This window comes from Pseudopipra pipra, chromosome 7, assembly GCF_036250125.1.
Source record: "Pseudopipra pipra isolate bDixPip1 chromosome 7, bDixPip1.hap1, whole genome shotgun sequence".
In the NCBI taxonomy this organism is placed as follows: Eukaryota; Metazoa; Chordata; class Aves; order Passeriformes; family Pipridae; genus Pseudopipra; species Pseudopipra pipra.
In genome coordinates, this window is record NC_087555.1 from 10117380 (window position 1) to 10130621 (window position 13242).

Here is a 13242-nt window from a genome sequence, read left to right on the forward strand (position 1 = left end):
GTTCCCACAGGCTATAAATGATCCTCACTCCTTTGACAAACAAAAGTTAAGGTTCAACCAGCTCCTCCACAGAACAGTTCTGTTGTTCACAATTGTCAGAACAGGAAAATGCTCCACTGGCAACACTTTATAACCTTTGAGAAGAGAAATCTCTATGGTAGCAGTCCTGCTAGTTCCTTCATGTAGTAGACTCCTTGCTAGACTGCAGCAGAAATTTGGTGCTTGGAAAGGCAGAAAACCCTTTGGGGTATGACAATGACAATGCTTTTGTAAGTCTGTCTCATTTTATCCACCATTAAGAAAGGTCTAATATATTTCATGGCACTGTGTGGCATAATTGCTTGCATCTTTTTTTCCTTTGACTCTTCCAAAGTGAAGGATGTTATTTTCATACATCCTCACAGGCTATGCCTCATTAATGGTCATCCAGGCCACAGCTGTATATTTATTTCCATGCATGATTTCACAGTGTCTCTTTGAAGTTTTTACTTTGAAAGTCATTCAGTCTTCTCCTGAAAATGTGAATAAGAGGCCAGCTGATTTGTCCCCAAAGATAATCAAATTCTGCAAGTCTCTGTGCTGTTTTTTATACACTACTCCTACCTCTAAGGACAGAAGTACTTTTTAGGTCGAAGTGTTAAAGCAAGTCAAAGGCAGGAAGGTGAATCAACCATCCACTCAAATGAGGATGAGATAACTCAAATGCTTTCATACTGCAGGATAGCTATTTCATTATCTTTTGCTTGCAAAGGGAAGCAGCAGTTCTGATTAAACAGTATTTTATCTGTGCTCTTTGTAAGCATAACTCAGTGAAGATGACGGTATGATATGGCTGAGTTTTGAAGGCTTGTGCTTAAAAGACATATATCTTTAAGGCTGGTACCTTACGTGGATTCTCTCCTAATTAAGAACACCTGTAGAGGCCTGACCAGACCCTGTGGTTTGCAGCAAAACTGCCGAAGGGCTCTGAAAAGGCAGAAACTTTGTGTTGTCTTTTAACCTAAATTATAACAGGGTTCAAGCCTGTGCCAAGCAGAGTAAAACTATATAATTTATGAGCTATGAGGGCAGCTCTGGGCCCCTCTGAGGTGATTTTTATCAGTGCAGTAGCATAAACAGCTCTCCTTTACTTGAACATTGGGAACAGGGAGCAGTGGAAGGCCTGCTGTATAAAGGGGATCCAACCTGTGCTAGTACCTATGTAGCCCACGGATACTCAGGTAAGTGTGTTTGCACTCCTCTACTTCTTTGAGCAACGTCTGAGGCAGAGGTTACGCTGAGCTCTTCTGCAGTGTGCTAGAGACTGAGCATGGGCTGTGTGCTGCGGAGTTGGAGGAGCTGCACTTTGAAGCCAACGATTTGCTTTTTGCTGTTAAAAGTTTTAAGGTTGTTACAGAGGATCTACTTTGTTTGATTCATTGTCTGCCTTTGTTTTGGAAGGCTCAGTTGTGCCAAACCTCACCAGTGGTGTAATAGAACTACCCACAGTATTACCAACTCTAGTCAGCTCTGATGATGGGTTTGGGCCCTTGCTTTCCTTGTGTTTCAAAGAAGTCATATTCCTATGCACAAGCAGGTGCTATTTGAGAACTGGTCCTTGAGTCAAATGGAAAACTATTAGATATAAGCAGAACATATAAAGAATTCTTCTTTTTTTTTTTTTTTTTGCTATGTACTAATAATATAGTTATATATAAACCATAAAGGATAGTTTGTAACAAACTCAAAATGTTCTGTATAGAGCGGAACTCAATCTATTTATTTTTCCTGTCAGGGTTAGAGAGGCTTTGGAAGACTTAAATAACAAGCTATTACAGCAGCTACATGTTCTTTTCAGTAAATAGTAGGCAAGAAGTGAAAATAGCCTAAAAATATCAACTATCTGGAAACAGAACTAAGGCAAAGTCCAGCTGACCCAGCTCCAGGGACATCTGGCTTTTGTTTCTGTTTCAGGTGGTTAGGTTTTTGCGGTGTGGATGCTGGGAGGGGAACAGGGGGAGGCAGGAGTTTTGTTTGTTTGTTTGAAACCGTCATTTTGACGCTAATCTTTATAAGAAAGCGGACGCCTTGAAAATCCTAGTGCTGTGCTTCCTTATTGCATATCTCCAGCAAGAATAAAATGTAAAATGACCTTAAAAGCCTTTGTTGGTATTGGTTCGTGATGATTACTATTAAAACAGCTACAATAGTTGGTGTCTCAATTTGAAAAAGAAAAAAAAAAAAAACTCTTTGAAGTTGTGCTATTTTTTAATTTCTCTGTAATGTTAATTGCAGGCTGCTGCAGAGAGAGAGGTGGGGAGATAAATTTCAGGCTCAGCTTGCCAGTTGCAGCAGAAAGGGACTTGTTATTTAAAAGCTTTTTCTTGATGAGGAGCTGGAGCCCTGCCTTCATTAAGCACTGTCAGTTGGCATAGCTCTCTTGTGCTGCCCAGTTATGCCCCATAAGTCTGGGATAAGAAGCACTTCTTGCTAAATGATCAAGAGGGAGACTCTTAGAAACATTTTACAGCATTATGTAAGAACTGAGTCAGGCTGTAGGTTGTCCTTGGACTTGAAACAAGCAGGGTCACGGTTCCAGTCTGAACAGGAGCTTGATGCTCTTCTATATTTTAAGCCATTATGGTCTGTGACTAACTCTGCAGTATAGATTGGCACAGCCTCAAAGGAAGGTATTTCCCTGCATCTGGGAAAAAAGTGGACATGGCCAATGGCCTTTTAAAGCATACTTCAAGAAAACAATACAACAGCTAGAGGCATCATGTGTAGGTTGTTTAATTTCTTCAGCATAATTATTCTTTTAATAGATGTGTGCAAGTACCATAATTCTCCTCTCAGAATTCCAGTAGAAGACTAAATGCTTGGCTAGTTCAGGCCTATGACTTCTATGGGATCTGTACTGTTGTTTGTTGCACATTTAATGTAATGGCCTTGTTTTATAAACAAAAGATCAAAGTCAGATTTCTCCTGTAGGATCTGAGCATCAAGAAAAGTTAAAGTCACTTTTGTTTAAAAACTTGCAATATATGAAATATTTTATGTAATGCTGATAGCATTGTTCATAGTGTGATTGAATAATAGTGTAACTTTATACAAACAATATCCTCAGAACATACCTTATATGAGTGTATAAAAAACATATGGGGCTAGTTTGACTGGGTGATTATGCAAGTTGTACCATCCACTGCAGCTCATTTTTGTTGTACCTTTCTGCTCATTGTGCATCTGTTTAGCATTGATAATATTTTTTATCTTCTGTTTGTCATTTCAAATGTTCATTTTTCTTTCTGAATCAATGGTAGTTTGAAAGTTTTCCTCTCCTCTGGTCCCCAAGACTAGCTCTGAGATGGATATTTTCCTGTATCTGAATGGAGGAAAAGAAAGTTGTGCCTTAGAGCAGTATAATGCTATATTACTAATAGAGCAGTACAGTGCTATATTAGGGACACCCTTTGTCCTTAAAATAATGTGTTTAAGTTATAAAAGCTGAGGTGGTTATCCTGTTTATCAGTGTGAACATGGCCAGAATGCTGACCAGATGAACCAGGCAGCATTCTTATTGTATATTTAAAAGTGCTTTGCTAGCTGAGGTGGATTTTTTTATAATACCTTACAGGATGATTCCCTGAAGGAGAAGAATGTGGAATCCAGTTCTGTTTTTTCCCCATGCTATCCATGTTTTGCCACGTGACAGATAATAGGAGTTCGTGTAGAGGTTTTTTGTTGCTTTATATAGGTCTTCATTAAGCAAGCAAGTCTGCTGCTTTTGCCTGACAGTTGTAGTGGTCCTGGTGCTGAGAAACACAGAGATCTCCCTTCTTCTCAGCTTGTTTTCTGTTCTATCTGCATTTAAGACTCAGTGCTGCTCAGAGAATTGATTGGAGTCAACCATAACTAAGATCACTATCTACAGATCTCTACCAAAAAGTTCTGAAGATTTCCCACTTTGACAAAGCCTCTTTAAAAGGCTATTTGTGCTTGAAGACAGATTACTGTGTGAAACAGTTCTTCTCATAGGACTGGACAGTGGAAGTCTGTCAAATTCCTTCTCTTCCTTCAAAAGCTTCTGTTGGATGTCCTCTGTCTTGACTTAGTGCAGGGGGCACTGAATGTACCTTATTGCTGTGACTATTCTCCAGAACAAACAGAATTAGCAGCTCACCAAACTGAGCAAGAAAGCTCAGAAAGACTGTAGGAGACGTCAGACCAGGATATGTATTACAGAGAACATATCTTCTGTAATGTGAATGGCCTGCACTTAAATGAGAAGGTAATATCTGTCTCAGATAAGTGCAGTGTGTTGATGAGTACAGAGATAAGCCCCCTCTGAAACAAAGCCATGCGTGGTAGCTGCTGAAAGACTGCTGATAGCAGACATCAGGAATGTATCTTCATACAAACAGGATCCCTGCAAGTGAAAGTAGTGCCATGACCTGAAAGGCCAAGAATTCATGCTGACAAAAGATGAATCTGTAAATCACCAGTTTGAACCAGCCTACAGTTTGAGGCAGGCAGGGCAGCAGGCTTGGGAAATCTGAGTGTTGTGTGCTTTGCACTACCTATGCTGTAAGGCCTTCGGGGGAGGGTATAACTTTCTGTGATGGTGGAAGATTACTCAGTAACAATCACACAGGAAGCTTAGCAGTCAGTTTGAACACTGGCAAATTGTTGTCCAGCCACACTCCAGTCAGTTCTGGTGGCATAGCAGCCGGGAACAATACACTGGGAGTTTGGGTAGGTCCATGATGAAATGTCTGTTTTACTAGAAGAGAAGCACAGCAAAACTTGGAACCCTTATTTTCACTACCCTCACCTCCAGTCACACTGTAGAGATCACCTGGAGAAGGATGTTTGCTCATCCTGTTCTTCTTTTGGTGGACTTGGCAGTGTTAGGTTTGCGGTTGAACTCAATCTCAAATGCCTTTTTCCAACCTAAGTGATTCTATAAGATCTATATGCTTCCTATAATGGTAGTGTTTCTAGCCTCAAAACCTGACAAAAGAGGGCAGGGAATATTTGGGGGTATGAAGGGAGGCAAACCTATTTTGCACAGGAATGGATGTTCGAAGAACAAGCCTACAATGGATGTTGTCAGGCATGGAATACACAGCACTGGGAGGCAAAGCTTCGTATAGTATCATATAGCTTTGGGTTTTCTTCAAAAGAAAACAATAGGTAGCTGTCTCCTGGGTAACAAGAGAGAGGAAAATGGTGCCACATGGACTAAAAAGAATTAAATCCAAATTGTGAACTTTGGCTGTGCACATTAAACTCTCACTAAGCCAGTAATAAAGTACAGCTTAGGTTGGCAATCTCATTTAGGGGACAGAGACTGCTGTACTCCTATAATTAACTTCAAATGCAGCTGGTTGATTGCACTGAAAGGTGTAGGAAAACTGAGATAAATTGTTTTCTCTGTAAGACTTCTGTCATACTCAAGATAAATATTTCAATTTTGAAAAGAATTCTGCAGATTCCTTCCCTCCTTTACTTAGGCACTTCTTGTATAATGTTGATACAATCCTTTCTCTTTATCAAAATAAAAGTCTAACCCTGCAAACTTGCTTTACTCACTTTCCCTGTCAGCTAAACCATAAAATTCCATGTGTGTGAAGTAGCTTGTGTGTTTTACAGGATCAGAGCCATACCACGCTATAACTTTAATCTCTCAAACTCTTTGGTACTGCCATGCTGTCTTCCTTGGACACTTCATTGATGAACATTGCTTATTCACAGTAAGCTTCAGCACAGTTCAGCTGGAGCTGCTCTAGTTTTGATCCATTGTGCAAACAGAAATGTCAGTTTACTTTGCTAAATATTAGCTATGATTTATGATTTCTTTTTAATCTGTGCTAATTTGGGGGCTAGTTGGCAGTAGTACATAGTTTGAAAAAGAGCATTAGTGACTCAAATATTGTTGCCAGGTTTCTGTGGTTTACTTTTGCCCATACCAAGCATTAAGCAATTAATCTCAAAGTCTTAGACAAAGCAAAACAAAACAACCTCTCAGATGTGGCTTACATTTGTTTGAGGAAAACTTTCACTGGAAATGAGGAATTTGAAAGAAAGAAGAACAGAATATTTATAAACAATAACTGTATGACAAAATGCTTCTGTAAGTAGAGATCAAACCTAGCATTTGTAAGATTTTAACCTGTTTTCTGAGTATTGTCAAGCACAGGTAAACCATTTTATAAGTAAAACAAAAGATCTTGTACAAGTTGTCTACAGTCCTCACATGTATGTCTTTATAACATCTTCCTGAGAACTGCTTTTTTTTCCCTTTAAGACATTTTTCTCCATTGGAGAATGTTTGATAGACATGCCTCAGGAAAAAAGTTGTCTTTGAAACTGATGCCAGATATTGTAGAGATGAATTAAATTGCCCAGAGCAAATGTGAAGTGAACAGTGGCTGTACAGCCTATGGCTATCCACAATGAAAGTGACTGTTCCTTTAGTGGTATAGACAGCCACACAACATCTACAATGCTGGGAACATTTGATGAGCCATATAATTGTGCATGGCTAAAATACTGTATTGCCTGGGATTTTTTCATGCTACAAATGCAACAAACTCACTGGAAAACAATAGAAAAAGATCACAATAATTTTTTTTCCCTAGCTCTGCACCATCTAAATATGTTGTATATTCTTAATTATGTAAGCCAGAATAAACCAGCTACAGAACTATGTCCAAAGTTTTGGATGACATAGGACAGTAACTATTTGCATACCTGGGCCAGGCATGAACTTTCCAGCACTGCTGCATGACTTGTGTAGCTTGTTTAAAATCAGGCTAAACTGTGGGACTCAGTAGATCCCAGGTTCACTAACAAATTGTGCACCATGCTAGCTCAGATACTGAGCTCACAAGTGTGCCTGCATGGTGAGGAACAAGTGAGAAGCTTTTCAAAATACTCCTGGAAAGCCTCTGGACTTCTCACCACCAGCTGGAGAGAGCAGCTGGGCTGGAGCCTGGCTGTGCATGAATGCCTGGCACATGGGGCACAGCACCTCTTGCCTGAGACACATAAACCAAGGATCAGGGATCATTCATGTGCAGCCAAGTTCCATCCTCAGCTGTGAATCCCTGCCCTGTGGCTGCAGGGTGTGCCAGCTGCCTGTGCCCCGCTCTGGCAGCACAGCAGTCGCTTAGATCAGCTGTGACCACAGGTAGCCGGGCCGGAGCACATCAGCCTGTCTCCATGACAAGCAGCAGACACTGCAGGCTCTGCCTTTCAGCTGAAAATTGTTCTTCTTCAGCAGAAGTTCACAACAAGGGCAGCCACTTGGGAAGCAACCTCATCCCTCTTATGTTTGCTGATGAAATCAGTCTTTTCAGCCTGCTTTTTGGGTGCTCTTAGGCTTCCTCCCCTTCTTCGGTGAAATCCCTGAAATTTGCCTGAGACCATCCTGAAGGATGAAATGTGAGTGCTGCAAATCTTCATGAGCCAAATCACATCAGCCTCAAGGGAGTTTTTCTAATAGGTCAAGATGGCCAAATGCACAGATGGACTGGCCAATGACCACTGCAAAAGGCCAAGGCTGGGCAGCCAGACAACAGCTCCAGAAAAATATTTCTCTCTGCCTGATGTCAATACTTTGCTGAGAACCAGGATCAACTCTGTGTGTGTAGGTGACAACATAGAAAAAAAAAATGGGTATTTAAACCACCAAATTACTTGAAGCAAACAAAGATTTTGATGATACAGGTTGATTTGAAAATATAACTGTGCCTCTAATGCAAGTACAAACCAGCTCTAATATTTCCTCTTCCCATCTGTCTCGGCACACATTCTGACTTCATGATGGATTGGAAGGGTTGCTGGTTTTGAGGGGCTGGAATTTTCTTTTGAGAAATGTGTGGGACTTTCAACAAAAAATATTCGAACAATACACTGTTGTTACTGGAAAGTTTCTTCATTGTGATAGTTCAGAAAAATCTTAGCAGTGTTATCAGAAACGTAAAGGAATCCAGGTAAAATGGCTTTTGCAGAGAAGGTAGCGAAGATATTTCTGTTTCCTGTCACGAGGCATGCTTTTAAGTTCTTGTATGGGGAAACCAAAGAGTCTGGGAGGAAAGAACCATTAGCCAAATACTTTCGGTATTTCTAAAGTGTGTCCAAAAGGAACATAATTTGCTACAACCTTTGCAAGGTTCATTAGAATGCAAAGATAAGGACCTAAAATAACCAATGTTTTTAGGATTAATTATATTGCCTCATTTTTCACAGCTTTGGAGATGTTGGACAGTTTCAACCAAATTTGACAGGAGAGCTTTTAAATATAGTGAAGTTCACCAAGGTATTATGAGAACTGTGGTATGAGCAAGGAAGAGAGTTCCTGTAGTTGTTCCTAGAGAAGTTGCCCATGGATATGTTAGGTGTTGCCCAGGCTGATCCTGCTGAGATTTGAGACAAGCTGCAGGGTATTCCCCCAATAAGCACAGTGTAGCACAAGAAACATGGGGAAGTAGAGCAGGAGTAACTAAGGGTGTGGATCTGAGCATAAGAGTGTGGCTTGTCTTTCTAACAGGATTGTTCTATGCTACTAACAAAGTAATTTTTAAACCAGCTTTTCATAACAGCTCACTAATGTACGCTGTCAGTGATGTAAGTGACACAATTAACAATTAACATTTTGGAACTTGTGAGGATTCTGGACTGTCACTAAGAGGAATTGTGAGCTGGAGACAAGTATTTTCTCCAGAAAGCAAGGAACATATTTGCTCTGCTGGAGAAAGAGCTGCTCTCTCCTCCTAACTGTTCCACTATTTAGCAAAGTGGAGATCCCTCTTTTCTCCTCCTGTATGAAGCAATGGACCCAGCTTTCTCACAGTCTGTCTGCACCACCACTTTCTTCCTTAACACACGTAACCCAAACAAAGCTCAGCTATGTGGTTCCCCAAAAACCCTTTCCCCTACCTTCATGTTACCTGTTATCATAATCTCATTCATTTGAAATGGTTGGTCTCTATAGTTACACCTTATCTTTATCCACTCAGAGGTCTTATCTGTCCTACACCTGTAGGCCCATTTCCTGTTCTGGTGATCCCTTGGAGTGCTTTCTGCTTTTCCATGTAACTGTTTACAAGCTGCTTTTGAGGGCCCAGCTGTCACTATAAGACTAAAGACTGATTCCAAAATCAACTAAATATAGCTGTTCCACAGGGAACCATCTTTACTGATAAGACCAACAAATTACAGGAAAAAATAGAGATGCAGAACATAAGTCCTGTACAGCCAAGAGCTGAACAATGGCTAAAACAAAAAAAGGTTCAATACAGCCAGGAAAAAAAAAACAATGCAGCAACCAAAGTAATGCTGTCCAGGCAGCCTTGCCTTGCCTCCTACCTAGGTAACTGAGATATAGTCTGGACTTTTGCTTGCTGCCCAAAAGGCATGATTATCAGGGGGTCCCTCAAGGAAGAAGGTCACAATGATGGTGGGTATCTGCTACAGGTGGGATGGGAAGGATAGCTGCTGCAGGAGTGGGGAGAAATTCAGATGTTTTCCAAAAGATGAAGCCGTTCCTTTCTCTCAACTCTGAGTCTCTGTGTACCCTCATGAGGAGGCACCACAGGGTCATGGGATGGAAGGAGGGGTCGAGGTAGGCAAAAAATAGCAATTTCTATATGAATCGGGTTGTATAGGTAAGAACTATATGAACCCTTGAGAGCACTGCAGTCACAATGATATAGATTGTCAGGGACCTCTGAAGATCATCTTGTCATCACCACTGGAACCAGTCGGCCATGTCTTTGTCTACACAACTCCTTAAAATCTCCATGGGGTGAAGATTCTTCAGTCTCTTTGGATAACTTGTTCTAGTGCCGCCCAACTACATTCCTTGTGAACATTCTGTTAATATCCAGTCCTAATCTCCCAATTTGCCCTTTGCCATATCATCTGCTACTACTGAGAGGGGTTTTTTTTCAAGGTGGAAAACTAGCTATTATTTTCCATATGGAAGGCAGAGAATAAACTTGTATGTGTACACCGTGGGTCACTAGGGAGTCAGCTAGAGTGAAAAACATGCCACACCAAATTCACCACTAATAGTGCCCATGATGTTCACATGCCTAGGAATCCCATCACTTTCTTCCCTCGCCTTAATTCTTGACTTAAAATTGGGATCCTGTGATGAACTAAACCCTACAGCTTCACCTTGTTTAATGGGATTTGATGGGGGGCAGGAGGACAGTAAATGAAGAGGCAGCTTTATTTCTACAGCTGCCACTTTAAAGCAATATGGAAATGATAGCCCTACAATAACTTTGGTGACTTGTAGAAGGTCAACTATCAGAAAATGGACTGTAATAGAGGTGCTATGTAAGGACAACAAGCTACAAGAAGCTCTGAAGCCTACAGTTCAACTTGGGATAGGATAGCTAACATAGCTAACGTATGTTTAACTTAAAAAGCAGGCTCTCGTTTGCATATTGCTGATATTAGGATAAGATTTAGAAGACAAAAATCTGTACAACCCATTATGCTATTCTCCCTTTGTTAGCCTGCAGAGCTAGTAGGATGATAGGGTTGGGAGGTATTTACATTTTGCATTCATCTTAATGAGTGTAGTGTCACTCATCAACATCAGAAAAATAAGATTTTCCACAAAAAACAAATAGGAGCAGGGGAGCTTGCAGACTCATTTCCTACACAATTTTGCAAGGGACCCAGCTAGTGAAAGAGTTTATTTACTTATTTACTTATTTACAAGTAGCTGAGAGGGTCTTGCAGACCCTTCCTTGACTTTCATTTCATTTCATTCCTTTTCAAAATACTTTCTGGCCTTCTGTCTTAAAACTGAAAATCTTTTTCCTCCTCTTCCTGAATGTCATAGAATCATAGAGTTATAGAATCATTAAGGTTGGAAAGGACCTTTAAGACCATCAAGTCTAACTGTCACAGAAAAGCAATCTTTAGGAATTTAGGAAAGGTTGACAGGCTGCTCCTGCTTTCAGTGCTTGCCATGGTCCAATGTTAGCTCCAGTAGGAATGCCCAGCTTTGTCACTTTCTAGTTTGAAGAACTGTAAATAGATCCAATAAGTGCCAGGAACACTAAGGAACCTGGGCACAATCAGCAAGTGTAAACCTACACCTCTGTCAGACACTAAGATGTTGGGATGGGAGGGTCCAAGTGGCATTTATCAAAGAGCTTCTATCAAAGGCTCATAACTTGGCCAAACTTGGATGGATTTTTTTTTTTTTTTGCTCCTGAAACAGCACATGATCGCTCTTTGACATGTGTTCCTCTCATTCTCTCATTTCGTTTTTGTACATATAGTCTGCTGTTTGAGGCATAAAAAAGTAATGTTAACATAATTCTTGGTAAGTTGCTACAATTGACAGAGCTTTACACACACACATTAAAAAAAAAAACATCCTAATTCAGCCATGCACTGGGCATGGAATATTTAAGCCCAAATGATAAAAAATTATATGCTAGAGAGAGGAGTGATGAGCAAGCATATTAATATGTGTTAATGTTACAAGCTTTGCCATTAACCATTTCAGATTATGCTTTATCTGTTGTGTTCACTTACCTGTTATGAGACTAGTCGAGTGAGAAAGAAAAATGAGATTTAGTTCTTGGAGGGTTTAAATTGTAACTTCTGAAATGCAGAGTGCTATTGATGAGTGATTAGTACCTATTGGAAAACAGTATCAAACACTGCATCTATTTCTCTGTAATTCCACATCAAATATTATTAATCTTGTAAAATAGTAATAATAAGCTTTTCTTTTAAGTGTTAAGCTTGCTCTCAGTTTTAGAGATGAAAGCCAAGATAGGTTCCTTCATTTTGTTTCATCATCATTAATAAAATGGATGTAGGTCAAACTAGTTTTTCATTGGCAATTGCATAACTTTATAGAGTTGCTACTGATTGAAAATAAGCAATTATCTTTCAAGCCTCCTTTTTCTTTTTTTTTTTTCCCTTTTTAAATGAAGAACTAGGAAAAAGCAAGTCTTAAGCATATTCTTGGCTGGAGCTGTAAAGATGACAAGATAAAAGTAGCAAAAACTCTTGCATTAGTAAAGGAAGCTCTTAATCTACAAGGACACAGAATTTATCAAATGAGTGAGCTGAATATAAAGGTGAAAGAAAGACGGAGCACCAGATACTCTGAAATGTGGTGTTGCTATTGATTAGTGGTGTTGGAAATGCCTGCACCAAATGGTGTGAAGGTAGTGGAGATGATATAAGCAGCTAGACATTAGTAAGGTATAATGTTTTTGCATTTTAGAAGTGTTAGCATAGAGGCAAAGTCAGGAACTCAGCTGGAATTAATATTTATATGGCTATATTTTTCTGTGTAGGTAAATTAATGTAATTTTTCCCAACAAAATCTCCAAAGGGTATCCTACTGGTCTGCATGACTACACCATGCATAGTAACAATAAGTCCCAAGAGGGTCAATACCACTTTGTGCAGATTTCAAGCCTCCAGTTTTTTGTGTTGCTTCAAGAACGTGGCTTCTTATACAGCCTGTCTAATCAAGAGCTCGCAAAAACCCTCACAATTACTGTCTAGGAAGTAAACTTTCTGCAGAAACGGAAACAGGATGTAAACTAGCACAAGTTCTGCAGCACAAAATGTGCTGACGGTAAAGATCCCCTGCGGGACCGTACACAGCTCCAGGCTGGAGGGAAGCTTGATAGATGGAGCACTTAGTTTCCCTTCTCTTTCCAGTCTCTCTGTAGGAGGGCAAAGCTTTGAGTGGTTGCATACCATACCAGATGCAGTGGGGAGCGAGGATGTGGAAGAGATGTTTATTGTAAGAACTGAGTGAAGACACATATTAACTCCAGCTGTCTCATTCGTTGTGTTTAATTATTAACATCACAACTGAGCCGCAGATGCTCAGTTTAAAGTTGGTTTAAGGAAATTAGGGGCTGGAATTAAAAAGCTTCCAATTCACAAGTTTTAGGGAAATGAATAAAAGGATAGTGGAGAATGAAGACAAAATTGGGCCAGTACAAAAGAGAGTACAGAAATCTCAGCACACAAGTAACACTCCAGGAATCTCATGCAGAGCAGGAAATTACCTTAAAGCTCTTGGGGCTTTTTCTGCTCCAGTGAGGTAATGGAAATGGACATGGAAGAAGTATTTGACCTCCTTGACCTACAGGTGGCTTGAGCCTTGCTACTACTTCAGCTAGTGGTGACATGAAGCTCACAGAAGATGTAGTAACATAGTTATGGTTCAGAGAGAAAACAGGCTTCTGTGGCAGAAAG

The 13242-nt window shown here is 40.2% G+C and overlaps 1 protein-coding gene across 1 annotated transcript in view; it reads right to left on the reverse strand.

The window, feature by feature from the left end:
* HECW2 (HECT, C2 and WW domain containing E3 ubiquitin protein ligase 2) overlaps positions 1–13242 on the reverse strand; it is a 452691-nt gene that overhangs the window by 144805 nt on the left and 294644 nt on the right. The window lies entirely within an intron of this gene.